The 18,013-nt window shown below is 40.0% G+C and overlaps 1 protein-coding gene across 10 annotated transcripts in view; it reads left to right on the plus strand.

Moving 5' to 3' along the window:
- PTPRM (protein tyrosine phosphatase receptor type M) overlaps window positions 1-18,013 on the plus strand; it is an 847,035-nt gene that overhangs the window by 165,578 nt on the left and 663,444 nt on the right. The gene's annotated exons all lie outside the window — the stretch shown is intronic.

An 18,013-nucleotide genomic window follows, 5' to 3' on the forward strand; every position in this document is an offset into this window, starting at 1 on the left:
CTACAGGTTGCCTTTTCACTTTGTTGATTGTGACCTTTGATACAAAGAAGTTTTATATTTTGACATAATCCATTTTATCTATTTTTATTGTTGTTACCAGTAATTTTAGTGTCATAGCCAAGAAATCAACGCCAAATCCAATGTCATGATGAGTGATACAGTTTTAGCTCTTTCATTTGGGTCTTTGATACATTTTGAGTCAATTTTTGATTATGATATAAGACAAGAGTGAAAATTCATTATTTTTGCATGTGGATATCCAGTGTATTCAGTACCATTTGTTGAAAAGACTGTTCTTTTACCACTGAATGTTTTTGACACCCTTGTCAGAAATTACTCAATCATATATGCCAGCGTTTACTTCTGGGCTCTCTATTCTGTTTCATTACTCTCTCTGTGTTTATGCCAGTACTACTACTACATTGTTTCAGTTTGATTTTATTTTTTAAGAAGTTTCAAGTTTACAGAAATAATTGAATGAAATGTATAGGGTTCCTATATATTCCTTCTCCCCATCAATTTTCCTTTATTCTTAAAATCTTGAATTTGTGTAGTGTATTTGTTGTAATTGCATAGGCAATATTGAGAGATTACTGTTAATGAAGGTCCATAGTTTACATTAGGATTCACTGTTTGTATTGTATATGCTATAGGTTTTGACAAGTATGTAAGGACGTGTGTCTAGCATTACAGTATCATACAGAAAACAAGTTTTACTGCCCTAAAAATCTTCTATGCTCTGCTCGTTCACCTTTTTGTCCCGCTAATCCCTGGCAACCACTAATCTGCTTTCTGTCTCCATTGTTTTGGCTTTTCCATAATGTCATATTGTTGGAATCATACAGTGTATAGTCTTTTCAGATTGGCTTCTTTCACTGAGCAATAAGCATTTAAGGTTCCTCTATGTCTTTTGGTGGCTTGATGGCCCATTTCTTTTTATTTGAAAAGACAGACTTTTAATAAGTTGTGTTGGAACACCTAGATAATCATTTGGTAAATATGAAGTAGGACACATACTGTACACCGTACACCATCATGAACTCCAGATGGGTCAGACTTCTAATTGTAGAAAAAGAAAAGAATAATCAAGAAAAAAAGTGAAGCCAGATGAATACTAAAGTAAAACGTGGGCAAATTCACTTATAAATTGTATATAAAGAAAGCCTTTCTATAACTCAAAACCAAGATGGAATAAAAGAAAAGATTGACAGGTTTGCCAGTAACAACATAAAACCTTTAAAGAAAAAGTTGCATGAAGAAAACTACCATAAGCAAAACCAAAAGACAAATCATAAACTGGGAATAAATATTTGCAACACATATATAAGGGGATAATCTACCTAATATTAAAGGATTCTTAAAAATCAGAGAACACAGGAGAAACTTAAGAGACAAAGGGATAAGACAGGGACAGAGAGTTCACGTGAATCGGTATGCAAATGGCTTTTAGACCTATGAGAAGATGTCCAAGTTCACTTATAAAAGGAGAAATGCAAATTAAAGTGTCACTATGTAACTAAACTCAAGTCTGAGCCACTTGAAAACCAAAAACTCGAGAGACAAGTTTTGGTGAATGGAAAGTTAGTTTTTTTTCAAGAAGCCAGCAACTCCGGGAATTCAGTGAACTAACATTTGAAGACCGCCTTTCTAAGTTGTGAATCTAGATCGGGAGTTTTTAAGGGAAATAGGGGAAATGATGATCAAAGCATTCTTGTGAACATGCACAGTATCAGGTGGGCAGTTAATCATTGCTTTTTCTTGGTGAAAGTCTTGTGGTCTCCTACAGGCTATTCTTATCAGGCTGGTCAGCCCATTCCCAGAGCTGCTGGTATTTTCTTTTATCTTTCTTGAACATCCTGTTTTCCTGAAGCTGTATTAGGTGAATAATCTACAGACTCAAGCAAAACAATAATTACATTCAAGCAAGCAAGCTTTTTCTAACATGGAGTCAGTACTGTTAGGTTTATACTGAGATACAATTAACCTAATAGAACAGAAAAAAGTTAAAATCTTGATGAATTCCGTTGGTAAAGATGAGGGCAAAAAGAGCCCGTAAGTACCTGGCTGGTGTGAGTGCCGAGGGTCCTACTCCATGGAGAGAGATTTGGCAATGTCTGCCTCCACTGACTGTCAGCGCCCACCCCTGCCCTCTGTGCTCTGGATCTTTCCATGTTCTAGGGTGAATTTTCCCGCTAGAACCGTGTAAGTTTCCTCTGCCCACCATCTTGTTGGCTGGAATTCACATTCTCTGGGAGAAGCTCTCAACCAGTAGCTCTCCTGTTGCTGTTATTCCTCAGGAGGCACGATTTTGAGGCATGTTCCTTGTGCCACTTGCAGTGTTTCCCTTCGGGATTCTGAGGCCCAGTCCCCTAGGGGCGCTGGCTAGGAGAGCACCCTTTCTGTCTGCCTCTTCCTCCTGTGTTACCTCCTTGCCTTCCTATACTCCCTGCATTTCCCTAATAAGCAACTTGCACTCTTTTCCTTGTTACAAGTTCTGCTTCTGAAGCTCGCTTACAAATATCTTTCGGTGATTGAAATTGAAATTAGTGTTCTGTGCCTCCAGGCCCTGCTCCTAACACCCTCTAAAAGTGACCTGCTCTGAATCCCTAATGATTCGCCATTTCTGGAAACTTCACTCACATATCTTCTATGTACTCTCCAGTAATTTCCTTTTTGTTTTTTTTTTAAATGTGAGGTGTAAACTCCTGGAGGACAAAAAGTGTGATTCTCAAGGGTCAGGTGTTTGTGTCTTGCATATAGTTGTCACTTAGTACATTTGTTGAACGGATAGTAGTAACACTTTTCTAATTTTTGTGTCAAAATTCTTGTATACACTGGTGTGATATTTATAAAGCTTCTTTCTTATGTGTTTTCTTTTTCATCTGTTATAGACACAAAGACAATCATCATCGTTTCTGTTGTTGAAAAAGTATGACTTTAACCACTGTTTCCTCACTTCTCATTTAAAAATAAAAAATTTACAGCAACATGGACCTAGTAAAACCTGATTTAAACTAGACCAAACCTGCAAGAAAACCTGGCTCTTGACAAGTAGCAACTGTCTTTAAAAGAAGGTGGATTCATTTAAACCATTAGCACACCTGTAGGTTGCTGGTACCTGGCATTATCCCTACAACACTGGTTTTCCATAAGCTCGATTACTTGACCTTGCCTGAAAAGATTTTTTCAGAATCTAGCTGTGAACCTGTTACTATTGTTTTAACCCCATTGTGGGTACATAAGATGGATACAATTCCCAGTGGTCAGAGGACATACACTGGAATACATTTAGCAGGAAGACTGTAGCAGAGAGATTAGCAGAGATTAAGGAAGTAGTATTAAAGATTTGGTGGCTGTTCCTGGTATATTCATATATTCAAAATAAACTTTAAAATTTATAGGACAGTGGGACTCTGACTCATAATTTTACTTTTAAACTAATTACTCTTATAGTAGTGTTGTTCCCTTTACTGAAAAATAAGTGTTGTATTAAAGTGTTCAGGCTCTTTGTCTTTATACACATACTGGTTACATAGACGGGTAGTATTTTCAATTGTATTTGACCCTAGGACTCAACAGATCCAAATGGTTTATTTGCATTCCATCTATGGCAGCTAGTTCAGAAACTTACTCAACTTCCTCCTGAACTGGCAGCGACAAAGGGTCTTCAGTAGTGACACAGTTCATTCTGGTTATTCACCACATCTAAATGATGGACATCTAAATGATGGACTGTCATATTTATCCTGTCCCTAAATCTCGTTTTCTCATTCTTCTACACATTGATGTTTGGGTCTCCCTACTGAAATTGTGCAGAGTATCATTTTTGGGGGATCCTTTTGTAAGGCAACTTTTTTGAGATACAATCCACACATTGTACAGTTCACTGACTTAATAGATGAGCGTTCCCGTTCTCCGTATTTTTGCCAGTGCTTGTTATTGTCCATATTTTTTGTTATAGCCACCCCAATGGGTATGAGGTGGTGATAGGGACAGGAGGCAGGGAAATTCTGGGCAGAAAAGGGCGGGTCCCTGGTGAAGTCGCTATCCTCAAGCTAAAGAGCCTGGAACTGCAGCCCAAAGTGAGAACTTACATCCCTGTTTTCTGCTCCAATGTTGCCTTTTCCAATACCACCCATGGCCCTGCCCTCACCCCCATCCTGTGCCTGTAAAAACCCCAGAGCTCTGCCAGCAGAGAGGGGAAAAGCAGCTGGACATCCGAGGCTATGGTTGGATATCGGAAAGAAGCAGCTTAACCTCAGGGGGGCAGTTTGATGGTGTTGCTTTGGAGAGGATTCTGGCCAGGATGACCGGACTCCATGGGAAGATTACCTTCCCGCTCTGTCCCTCTTTCATCTCCCCTTCCCGCTGACAGCCAGTGTCACCAGGAATAAAATCCCTTGCATTTATCATCTTCAATTCATTCCTGTGACCTCATTCCTCCCGGACGCCAGAGAAGAACTTGGGTGCTACAAGTGTGGGTGCAAACGGTTGTCACACTGACCGTCCACTGAGCTGTTAACACTTAAGCCATCCGGAGACAGCAAAGCTAAAAGGGCACTGTCGAACTTCCTCTGGGGCTTCGGGTCACAGGCATTGTCCCCTAAACCCTGCTGCAGGACTGGTACAGATTTCACTCTTGCCAGTTCCCAGAAGCCCTCGCCCTGGCTCCTATACCTGTTCACATGCGCTCCCTCTCCTGCGAGGGTTGGAGCAGTCAGTGAGAGATTTGCCCCTGCCTGCTCCCATGCACTCCAGTTGCCGCCTGCGAAGGGGTCCGGGAAATATCCTGCTTCTGTGGTACTCGTGGATTTGAGTTACGTTTCTCTAACGACTAATGATGAACATCTTTTTTTGTTCTTGGTGGTCATTTGCATATCTTCTTTCAAAAACGTTTTCACATCTTTTTAGATCCTTTGCTTATTTTTAATTGGGTCATTTCTTATTGAGTTTTAAGATTTCTTTATAGATTCTGGTTAAAAGTTGCTTATCAGATAATATGATTTGCAAATACATTCTCCTATCCTGTGGGTTGTTGGTAATATCATTTTATATTTAATTTTTAAGCTATTATAGGATTATTAATCTTTTACTTGCATACTTCTGGTACCCAGAAGGTGTTCAGTAGAGGCTTATGAATAAATGAATGATGTATCTTTACCTCTCTTCTCAACTACTAACCAAACTAAATATGCCTAGTTCCTCAGTTGAGTCTCATATTTTGCCATCTCTCAATCTCTCAAGAGTGAAAATGACCATTCTTGGGAAGTCTGTTGATATACCATTGTGCCTTATTGCAGAATGGTGTTCCAAATTGGACTGTAATGTGACTTCCCTATTTTGGGTACACTGAGGGTATCAACTCCTTTGAACTTGATACTGCTTTTCTATTTATTCAACTTAAGATTTCATGACTTTTTAATGCAACTGTTATTATTTTGCAAATCAATGAACTGTTGTTATATTCCATGGAATAATAGATCAAAGTCAGAGAAAGTGCATAAGTGAAAAATAGAGGATATCAGCCTTGACAGCAGTTCATAGAAAAAGACTTGGGCTTTTTAGTTAACTCATTTTATATAATTCAGTGGTAAGACAAACTTCTATTGTTTTGTTGTTCTTTGAAGTTTCTTGTTGGTTTTATTTTTAATGAAGGACTTCCTGTCAGTTAGAGCTGTGAAATAATGGAATGGGTGATTTGAAAAGTAGTGACTTCCCTGTCACCAACAGTATTTAAGTAGAGGCTGGGTGACTAATAGGGATATTTTAAGAAGGGGCTCTTGAATGGAGGGACCACGACTGAGTAACCCATGAGACCAGCTTCTTTCAGCTCTAATTTTGTTATCTGCCAAGATCCTTAGGAGAAAAGGTCAGTATTTTGTGTACACATGCATTATATTTTCAGTTTATTTTTTCATCAAGCAGATGCCTTTAACCTTGAAAGGCTGCTTTATTTCTTCATTGAATTATTTTGGCTTATATGTTGTCTCTAGTATTAATCATTAATGATTTTAAGTGTATATACTCAGATAAATTTTTGCTTAGTTGTGCATTCCCACTTTTTTTTGTCATTAAGTTTCACAGCTGTATTTAGTAAAATCTTTTGAGAGACAGCCAAGTAACTGATTTTTTTTGTGGCAAGCCAATGGCATGTCAAATTTGGATTTATGTTGGAAAGCTGTTTTGCAGACATAAAAGTTGAAATAAACAGCCAAATTATCTTTTCTCCCAAATTTGGATGTGGGAAAGTGAATATGTGTTTGGCTTTTATTTCTGGAATAACTTGAGAATGAATAAATAGGTTTTCCTGTGTGCTGTGTTAAACGTTTGCAATTTTGCAGCAAGTCCAAATGTGAGAAATTTAACCCCAAAGAATTATGTTAAGTGTTTGAAAAACGTCTATTACTTGGGATCATCTCCCGTGTACCAGGCACTAGGCCAGGTGCTTTACAAATGTTATCTCATGTAATCTCCGAAATAGAACTGTAGTATTATAATCATTTCTGTTGCACTAAAATCAAGGACATCACAGTTTACGGTAATTTGCCCAAGGTCACAGAATCAGTAAGTATGAATTACAAATTTGGGATTAGGACCCAAATCTTCTTGTCTCTGGTCTCCGGCCTGTTCTTTGAAGACTTCCCCAAATTCTTCAAGTTTTACTTATTCTGGGCTGTAATAGGAAATTATAAGTAACGTTCAGATATTTGTTATTGAATAATGTGACTTCTGATTCATACTTAACAGTATTTCAGTATACTTAATTCTGGTTTTGTATAATGATTATAAAATCCAGAATAGCAGTGATGCAGGATTTTGACTCCTTAGTTCAGCTAAATCTGGGTTCTTACCTCATGACCAGGAAGAATAAGGCACATGGACACATTGAAGGGTAAGGAGGGTGGAATTTATTAACCGAAAGGAAAGCTCTCAGCAAACAAAGGGGTCCTGCAAGAAGGTTTCCACCTCACAAATTGAATACCAGGGCCACCATACACGAGCTGAAGAGGCCACGCTCTTCCCCTGTATAAGGTGCAAATTCCTGGTGGCTCCACCCAGTTCCCTCAGTGCACATGTAGGCATGCCCAGGCAAGCCATTGGTAGTATTGGAAAGAGCAACATTCCATTGGTTAAAAGACATTATTCAGAAAGAATCAACTGGGGCAGGCAAACTGGGGCAGACATTCTCCCTTTGGGTCATGGGCTTCATCTGGGACCAGCAGTCCAGTCTTCCAGCCTTCAGGCTGTTTTAGGCTTGAAGGTGAGGTTTCACCAGGGACCCTTCCCTATCTGCCTAGGCATTTGTCTGCCTCCTGCCTCTATCAGCAGCATTTCTTTACTGTAATTGATAGGAACAGAAATAATTGATCTGTGTCCTAGACTATTTGTAAACTCTACTTCAATGTAAATGTAGTTTTATAATTAAAATGAAGGATCATCAATAATCTAGCTATTACTTGTTTTTTTGAAAATTAATTTTCCTCCAACCTTTTTTTTTTTTTTTTTTTGAGATGCAGTTTCTCTCCATTGTCAAGGCTTGAGTGCAGGCCCACTGCAGTCTTGAATTCCTGGCCTCAGGCAATCCTCCTGCCTCAGCCTCCTGAGTAGCTGGGACTACAGTTATGTACCACCACACTGGGCTAATTTTTAAATTTTTTGTAGAGACAGGATCTAGCTTTGTTACCTTGGCTGGTCTCAAACTCATGGGCTCAAATGTCCTCCTGCCTCAGCCTCTCAAAATGCTGGGATTATAGATGTGAGCCACCACACTGGCCCCCTCCAACTTTTTATGTGAGGTGTTCCTGAATGGAATGGCTTGGCCTTTGTTGTACATCAAGGTGATAAAGAAATGGTCCTTACTTATGGCTTAACTTTATTTTCCCCAAGGATTTGGCACAGGTGTTGTGTGACCCTGATTCAGGGCTTATGGAACCCCCTCTAGGTAGTGAAATAGATGATCTTCTCAAGATAGATTATATAGTCATGACTTAGGCTGGTCTTTGAGTGGAATATTATCTCTTTCTGGCTCTTTTAATTTTCTGCTACAGACAGAACTTCCATTGTATTTAAAATAGCATTTATTTTATAGTAAGGCTGGAAAAAAAAACAGTACAGAAGACTTAGAAGAATATAGTCAAGGTAGAGTTGATGTCAAATGGAAATGGTAACATTCATGTAAATAGTGCAATTAAAAATGGCCTTGGGGCTCTTAGCTTTACTTGCCATACTGTCAGTTCTGGAGCCACTGGTAGGTGTTTTGTCCTTATCATTTCAAAGCACACAGTTGAATTTATTACTTCAGTTATTATCCTCAGTTACTTCTATTTTTTTAGGATACTTTTAACTTGAAGCATTAAAAAAACTAATCATATAGAACCATCTAAAGCCAACATAAATTTAAATCTTAGTCTCATTTTTATCTTAATGATAAAATAATGAATTAAAGCTTTTGTACATTCCGTGTTGTCGAAGTTGTCTCTAGGGTATTCATGATTGAAAAATATACTCTACATGTACTTTCAGGCTTATATGAAATACCTTTCAAGTATTGAATATTTATGGAAAAAATTCTGCTTTGGCTCTGAATCTGTTACACCTAGAGCCTCACTGTAACACTGTCCTTGGGTTCTGTTATGAACATTTGGCACTTATGTAATCAAACCAGTTTTATAAGGGCCAAAATGAACCCTTGTAAATGAAAGTGGCCTGTAAACATACTAAAGTGCATGACACCATTAACAAATCTTTAATTCTAGATTCTTGAGAGGATGTCACCATAGGATGATTGATGCTGAAAAGGAACTATGTCACATTCACTTTTTCTCCGTTATGTACTGGATGCTTATTTATTTAGAAATTTGGTGCATAAATTGTTGTCTGACACTGTTTGAATATTTAATGGCAGTCATTTCTATGTTACCCCTAAGGATGTCTTCCTTTACTTTTAGAGCTCCTACGGTTCCTCCTCAAGTTATGAATTAGTGTTTTCATGAGGCAGCAGAGAAGTGTCTATATTACCTTAAACCACACATAATTAGAAACATAAATGCGCTGAATGCACTCAGCAGTCAACAGACACCTGTATTGTTACCTAAAGGCCAAATGATTATTCTTGGATTATCCACAGTTTAGCCGGTCTGTATCACTCTTCATTCAAATTTAGAACAGGTAATTAAAAGTCATTTATCTGTGATTGTATTGCTCAGAAACATGAAGTATGAAATTTCTATACCAGTGCCTCATAGTAAATTCTTTCCCTAAAGGCAAGTAATTATGGATCCAGAAACATTTTTCCTTCACTGAGGAGAGGGATGATTAAAAAGCTTACTTCGAAGTCCAAAATACTGCAGATTTGTTGAGACAGTTTTGTTTCCCTGACATGTTGATTGCACTTCACATCACACACAATACCGAGGGACTTACTCTGTAAGGTTTCTGGCCTTCCCCTTTATCATAATTGCAGAGTGTCACATTGATCTGATTTAGATGGATTTAGAACAATTGTTGATTGGAAGCTCTTGATAAAGACAGGGAGTTCAAACACAGACTCTGCCTGAAAATTCAGCAGCGAACATCCCTCATCTATCACAATTTAACCGATGAGAACGATCAAGATAACCTGCCATCCATCATATCTATTTAACTGTACTCCAGAGTGAATTAAATTGTATTTAACAACTTTTATCTTACAGGGTTTACACACTGAAAGAGAACAGCACTTCTTCATTAAGTTGTTGCTCTCTGTTTATCAATTTAAGATTTTGAAAGTTGTTCTAAAACATTCAATATCCAGTAAATTCCTCTCAAAGACTTTATGGTTCTTAATTTCCCCCAAGTTTTGTTCTTACTGGTAATAATGAATATCAGTTTAGTACTATAGCAATGGAAAAATATTCTTAGGATGCAAGGGTACAAAATATTATCTTATCCTTGAATATAGACATGCTCAATTGAAATAAGCTTGGTTGGTATTGCAAGTATTAATTTGGAGTACTTTCAGACATTTTAAGAGGTATCATTTTAGGGCCATAGAATGGTAGAGTTAGAAGGGCACCTGAAGATCTAATTTAATTCTTTAATTTACAGCTAAGGAAACTGGGCTCTAAGAGGTATATGACTGTTATAACAAGGCCATCTAAGTTATCTGCAATAGTGCTGGGATAAACATGCAGGATTTCTGACTCCCGGAATAGCTTTTCTTTGATCCTACCATGTATCTTTACGTACAGATTTTATGTGGATTCTCTGAAACTCATATCTTATCAGTATCTTCTAGGATTAAGGGAGAGGGGAAAGATAACCATGGCACAAAATAATATAACAGACCCTTAAAACTTGATACCATCAATTTTGAGTTACAAGAGGAAATAAATGGGGAAAGTAAGGGAAAGGAGATCTCTCTCTGTTCTTGCTTTTCTCCAGCCTACTAACATTAGAGAACTGATAAAAAATTTATTCATGAACTTTGCTGATCAAATTGTTATGTGTAGCCATCTTGGATAATTTGTACATCTGCAGAAATAAGAAAAAATTAAGTTTTCTTTTTGGAGAGCAAGAAAATTCAATAAGAAAACATTTTCTAATGTCTTGATAGAAATTTTTGGTATAAAAACTTATGTCTTTAGTTAGGATTTGTTCCAGCTCAAGATGGAAAACACAAAATAAGAATGGTGTAAGCAAGTACAATTTATTTTTCTTTCAAGGAAAAGGAGTACACAGGTTCTTTCTTTGCCTTCTCTCTCTTCCTAATGTGGCAACTGAAGGTTCAACATACCTTCCCCGGCCCTGGCCATCACATCTTTAGCTAGCCTGAAGGGGTGAGTGATGAACAGTAGGGCGAGGGGAAGGGCCAGTATGAGCTGGCTTCGAAGGTGGTGTCTTACGCAGCCACACGATACTTCCACTTCCATTTCATTTTCATCGGTCAGAACTTAGTTATGAGAATACTTACTGCTTCAAGGAAGACTGGAATATTCAGTCTGTATTCTGGGCAGCCAGGAGTCCAGCTAAAATCAGGATTGTGTTACTTTATTTGATCTTAATAAATTAGAATATTTGGTTTTTTATTTAAAAAATTTTTTTTTAGAGATAGGGTCTTGCTCTGTTGTTGCTCAGGCTGGAGTACAATGACATGATCATAGCTCACTGCAGTGTCTGCCTTCTGGTCTCAAGTGATCCTCCCACCTCGGTCTCTTGAGTAGCTGGAACTACAGGTGTGCACCTGCATGCCTGGCTAATTTTTGAAATTGTTGTAGGGACGGAGTCTCACTATTGCCCAGGCTGGTCTTGAACTCCTGGTCTCAAGTGGTCCTCCTACCTTGGCTTCCAAAAGTGCTGAGATTTCATGTGTGAGCCACTGTGCCTAGCCTCACGATATGGACTCTTGAGCCCTATAACTGAACCACAGAATAAGAATTCCTATGTTTATTTGGAGGTTCTTTTCCAGCAAAGTTTTTCCAGGACTCCCTATGCAGCCAGCGTCCATGTTTAGGAACCATTGCACTACAATATAGGCTAGACGTCCTGATGCAGGATTTTTGCTCCTTAGTTCAGCTCAATCTGGGTTTTTATCTCATGACCAGGAAAAATTAGGCACGTAGACACATTGAAGGGTGAGGAGGATGGAATTTATTTATTTATTTTACTTATTTTGTATTTTACTTTAAGTTCCAGGATACATGTGCACAATGTGCAGGTATACATGTTACATAGGTATACATGTGCCATGGTGGTTTGCTGTACCTATTAGCTGGTCATCTAGGTTTTAAGCCCCACATGCATTAGGTATTTGTCCTAATGCTCTCTTTTCTCTTGCCCCTCACCCTCCAACAGGCCCTGGTGTGTGTTGTTCCCCTCCTTGGTTTCCATGTGTTCTCATTGTTCAACTCCCACTTATGAGTGAGAACATGCGGTGTTTGGTTTTCTGTTCCTGTGTTAGTTTGCTGAGAATAGTTTGCTGAGCTTCCAGCTTCATCTATGTCCCTGCAAAGAACATGATCTCATTATTTGTTATGGCTGCATAGTATTCCATGGTATGTATGTGCCACATTTTCTTTATCCAGTCTATCATTGATAGACATTTGGGCTGGATCCAAGTCTTTGCTATTGTAAATAGTGCTGCAATAAACATACGCGTGCATGTTTCTTCATAGTAGAATGATTTATAATCCTTTGGGAATATACCCAGTGCTGGGCCAAATGGTATTTGTGGTTCTAGATCATTGAGGAGTCAGAGGGCAGAATTTATTAAGCAAAAGGAATGCTCTCAGCGAAGAGAGGGTTCCCTTAAGCAGGTTTCTACCTCACAAATGGAATACCAGGGCCTCCATGCAAGAGTTGAAGAGGCCAGGCTCCTCCCCTGCATGAGGTGCAAATTCCTGGTGGCTCCACCGCATTCCCCCAGTGCATGTGGGCCTCCAGTCCGCTGTGGGCATGACTAGGCAAGCCCCCTGTGCAGGTTCCCTTATCTGCACAAAACATCTGATGTAAACACTTGTGAGGCAGGTTGGAGATTCTCTGGGTACCCTTCCCTGATCCTAGGGGATTTGGCTGTCTCCTGCCTCTATCACTACCTTACCTGCCATAGACATGAAAGCTTTTCACACTAAACATTTCACACTTAGGAAGGGGTCAGAACTCTCACTATATTCCAAACCTACACCCAAAATTAAAGCTGGCACACATCAGCTTTGCATTAAATATCTTGAAGCCATTTCTGAGCTCACTAGGACAGTGGGTCCAGAGGACAAATGAGTAATCTTCATTTCAAGTACCACAAAGGATGACAGAGATCAAACACCCCAAATCTGTATGTGTCAGGGGCAGTGGAGTGTAGAGGAGCATCTACAGCAAAAGAAGGAACGTGATGGTACATTATTTCTGTTGAAAGCAAATGAGGGCACAGTGCAAATGCCAGGCAGGCACCTGTAATCTGTGACATTTCAGCTTTTAAATTCGATTTTGGGTTATCTAATAAATATGGGATCTGTTTATATTATTGTGATTTCATGTCTACTCAATAGTTTAATGTTATAATTAAGTCCCTACTAGTTTTGTGAGTACTAAATCAAAGAATTGCTATCATGTAATTCTTTGAACAGATAAACATTTTTGGGAGAGGGAAGGCAAATCCGGATTCTGGTAGGGTTGATATTTACAATTTATCAGTTATAGTTTTGGAAGAAGTGAAACTGACTACAGATCTATTTCATATGTTAATTAAAAGAGGGGAGCAAATGGCATGGAATTTTACTACTCCTTGAAAAAGTTCTACTAGCATTAATGTTCTAGGGGGTATTGCGACTTTGCTAAATTCAGTTAAAATTAGTCCATGGTAGCCTTACTGGCATAATAGGGAAAAAGTAAATTCTCCAAAGAATGAAGCTTTCAAATTCATTAGGACAAAAAAATTACCTGTCTTCCTCTGGGTATTTATTTTTGCTGCAGCTTGAGCTCCTCTCTTAGCTTCAGTGCCACTTTATAGTATGGACAGATAAAACTCCATGGCGGGGGTCACCCACACACATGTTAACCAAAAGTAAAATTCTAGGCCTCCCAACCAACTGAATGTGTAGCAGGACGGGCCGCAGAAAAAACCTCTCAGACACCCAGTTGTAGAAGGAAGGGCTTTATTCAGCTGGGAGCATCAGCAAGCTACCGTCTCAAAATCCGAGCTCCCTGAGTGCACAATTTCTGTCCCTTTTAAGGGCTCACAACACTAAAGATTTCACATGAAAGCGTCGTGATTGATTTGAGCAAGCAGGGGGTACGTGAGAGGGGTTGCATGCACCGGTGGTCAGAGAGAAACAGAACAGGGCTGGGAGTTCCACTATGTTCTTTTATACAATGTCAGGAACATCATCATAAGTTGATTTTTAACTACTGGGTTTAGGTCGGGCAGACCCGGCTGGGCTGCCTGTCTTTGGTTTTGCTTCATTGTTCTTTTTATTTTTTTTTAAGAACAGGTACTGAGGATAAAACGATATAAAACAATGTGAGAGGGTCTTTCTCTTTCCTCAGATGGATCCCCCTTATGGCCAAGGGGATTCCAAAGAAACCTGAAAAACTAGTTCAGGTCATGAAAAAAAGTGGGGATCAGGCATGCCTCATTGTACCTTCTCTCTGTTGGAGTTTATATACAACTGACCAACGTTAACATTAAAACAGAGGGTCTGGCTGGGCATGATGGCTCATGCCTATAATCTCAACACTTTGACAGGCTGAGGCAGGCAGATCACTTGAGGTCAGGAGTTTGAGACCAGCCCGGCCAACATAGTGACACACCGTCTATACTGAAAATACAAAAATTAGCTGAGCATGGTGGTGGGCGGCACCTATAATCCCAGCTACTCGGGAGGTTGAAGCAGGAGAATAGCTTGAATCTGGAAGGTGGAAGTTGCAGTGAGCCGAGATTGTGCCACTGCATTCCAGCCTGGCCAACAGAGGGAGACTCTGTCTCAGAAGCAAGCAAGCAAACAAATAAACATTAAAACAGAGATCTTAAGAGTGATAGAACATAGTCTTTGTACCAAATTCCAGCCTGACTGTAGTATAACATCACACGACAGATAAAGAAGGAAATAGAAATATTTTACCCTAAAATATGTCTCTTTGCCATATTTTGAAATGGCTGTTTCATCTGTAAGAATCTCTATTAACATAACTAGATCTTTCCCCTTGCAGTCCTTCTCAATCCTGAAGAGATTAACTAATAGTCTGGAACCTTTAGAGGTCTTAAAAGAGGCATTTACCATCTCTTTTTTCTGAAGCCTGCTGCTGGGAGGCCTCATCTAATCTACATAACAAGAACCTTGGCTTTCACAACCTCCCTTATCTTAAAGCCACTGACTTCAACTTTAGGTAAAGCTTAACTCTTTTAATCAATTGCCAATCAGGAAATCTTTGAATTCATCTTTGACCTGAAAGCACGGCCTCCCCCACCCCACCCTGGCTAAAATGTGTACCTCACATGTAGTGATTGATGCCCTTTGTCTCCTTAAAATAGGTAAAACCAAGCTATAACCTAACTATCTGGAGCACATGTTCTCAGGACCTCCGAAGGCTGTGTCACAGGTCATGGTACTCACATTTGATTCAGAATAAATCTCTCTGAATATTTTATAGAGTTTGGCTTTTTTTGGTCAACACTCACATGACTTCAGGGCTGAGAGACAAGTGACATTAGTCACTAAGTGGCTGGGCATAAGAGGGGTCAGAACCGCTTAGTTCCAGGTAGGAATATAGGTCCAGTTTTGGCAGATCTTCTGAGTTTTCATAAATGTGCAACTCTGGAATTTTTTTTTTTTTTTTTTGAGATGGAGTCTTGCTCTGTCACCTAGGCTGGAGTGCAGTGGCATGATCTCGGCTCACTGCATCCTCTGCCTCGGCTCAAGCGATTCTCCCACGTAGCTGGGATAACAGGCTTATGCCACCATGCCCAGCTAATTTTTGTATTCTTAGTAGAGATGGGGTTTCACATGTTTGCCAGGCTGGTCTCGAACTCCTGACCTTGGGTGATCCACTTGCCTGGGCCTCCCAAAGTGCTGGGATTATAGGCGTGAGCCACCACACCCAGCCCCAACCTGGAATTTTATTTTATTTTGTTTTTTATTTCTTTTTGAGACAGAGTCACGCTCTGTCACCCAGGTTGGAGTGCAGTGGCACGGTCTTGGCCCACTGCAACTGAGGAAAGAGAGAGAGCCTCTAATATTGTTTTATATTGTTTTATACTCAGTACCTGTTTTAAGAAAAAAACAAGGAAGTAAAACCAAAGACAGGCAGCCCGGCGCCAGGCCCAAAACCAGGCCTGGGCCTGCCTGGCCTAAACCCAGTAGTTAAAAATCAACTCATAACTTAGAAACCCATGTTATTCATAGATTCCAGACAATGTATAGAACACTGTGAAACTCCCAGCCCTGTTCTGTTTCTCTCTGACCACCAGTCGTGTAGCCCCTGTCACGTACCCCCTGCTTGCTCAAATCAATCATGACGCTTTCATGTGAAATCTTTAGTGTTGTGAGCCCTTAAAAGGGACAGAAATTGTGCACTTGAGGAGCTTGGATTTTAAGGCAGTAGCTTGCTGATGCTCCCAGCTGAATAAAGCCCTTCCTTCTACAACTCGGTGTCTGAGAGGTTTTGTCTGCGGCTCGTCCTGCTACACAACCTCCGCCTCCCAGGTTCAAGCAATTCCCCTGCCTCAGCCTCCCAAGTAGCTGGGATTACAGGTGCTTGCCACCACGCCCAGTTAATTTTTTGTAGAGTTGGGCTTCCACCATGTTGGCCAGGCTGGTCTTGAACTCCTGACCTTGTGATCCACCCGCCTCGGCCTCCCAAAGTGCTGGGATTACAGGCGTGAGCCACCATGCCTGGCCCACTCTGGAATTTTTAAATGGAAACTTTTTTATCTTTAAATGTTGCCAGCGAATTTGAAACCTGTCTGTAATCTTCAGTCTGCCTGTTTGTTTTTTCCCTGCTCCATGTAATAAGGTGTAGTTTGTTCCCATAGATTAGACAAGCTCCAGGGCTTGTATTCAACCAGTGTGCATCTGGCTAATCAAATGTTAAAATACCGGTGGACTGACTGGTAAGTAGCCAAGGCCGGGTGCTAGTGGTCCTCGGGAATGTTGTGTGTTCAGTGCTGGGGCCTGTGCCAGCCCCTTGTCTCCTGGCCTGTCTATGGCGGTTTCCTGTACTAGGCACCTGTCTTCTGTACCTTTGGACCAATGTGGGTTCAAGTAACGATGAGAATCTGGCATTCTCAGCATAGGCACAATGAGACACACTGAAAAGCGAAACCTGGTTTCCGATAGGCTCTGCTCTTTCTCCCCAGGCTGTGACTGTCGGCTGCTCATTGACATATCCCACTGTTGTCTTTGTATGGCCAGTTCAGAGTACTGTAGCTTTCCCTTTGATTAATGAATTTAACATTCATTAAATATTTTGGATTTCATGCTGCCATGTTTAATGCATGCTTCTCAAAGATGCTTTATCAATATTTTTTGCCCTTAGAGTGATCTTTTTCCATAGCATAGAGTTTTATTATTCATTCCTTTGATAAAGCCACCTTTCTTTTGATTATATTAGGTTGGTGCAAAAGTAATTGCAGTTTTGGACCATGATTTTTAAATTATTGTAACTAGGCTCAAATATACCTTTATTAATCAAAATAGGAACCATTGCAATCAACACATTTTTGCCAACGAGAAATAAGTTTGTTTATTCCTGTAGCATAAAAATCCATGCTTCGGGACTCAGCGAACTCTTGGAGAGCATTTTCTGCATTCTGCTGGTCATGGAAGTATTTTCCCTGCAAAAATTTGTTTAGATACTTGAAGAAGTGGAGGCCACTTGGCGAGAGGTCAGGTGAATATATTGGATGAGACAAAACCCAGTTCGTTCAACTTTTGAAGCATTGGTTGTGTGACATGCAGTCAGGTGTTATTGTGGAGAAGAATTGGACCCTTTCTGTTGACCAATGCCAGCTGCAGGTGTTGCAGTTTTTGGTGCATCTCATCGATTTCTTGAGCATATTCCTCAGATATAATGGTTTCGCCAGAATGCTGTAATGGATCAGACTGGCAGCACACCGCCAAACAGTGACCATGATCTTTTTTTGGTGCAAGTTTGGCTTTGGGAAGTGCTTTGGAGCTGCTTCTTGGTCTAGCCACTGAGCTGGTCATCGCTGATTGTCATATAAAATCCACTTTTCTCGTCGCACATCACAACCTGATCGAGAAATGGTTCATTGTTGTTGCGTAGAATAAGAGAAGATGGCACTCAAAAATGACAGTTTTTTTGTTTTTTGTTTTTGTTTTTGTTTTTAAATTTTCACTCAGCTCATGAGGCATCCACTTACCGAGCTTTTTCACCTTTCCAATTTGCTTCAAATGCCAAGCCACGGTAGAATGGTCGACGTTGAGTTCTTTGACAACTTCTCATGTGGTTGTAAGAGAATCAGCTTTGATGATTGCTTTCAGTTGGTTGTTGTCAACTTCTGATGGCCAGCCACTATGCT

The sequence above is a fragment of the Macaca fascicularis genome, chromosome 18 (genome assembly GCF_037993035.2).
Source record: "Macaca fascicularis isolate 582-1 chromosome 18, T2T-MFA8v1.1".
NCBI lineage: Eukaryota > Metazoa > Chordata > Mammalia > Primates > Cercopithecidae > Macaca > Macaca fascicularis.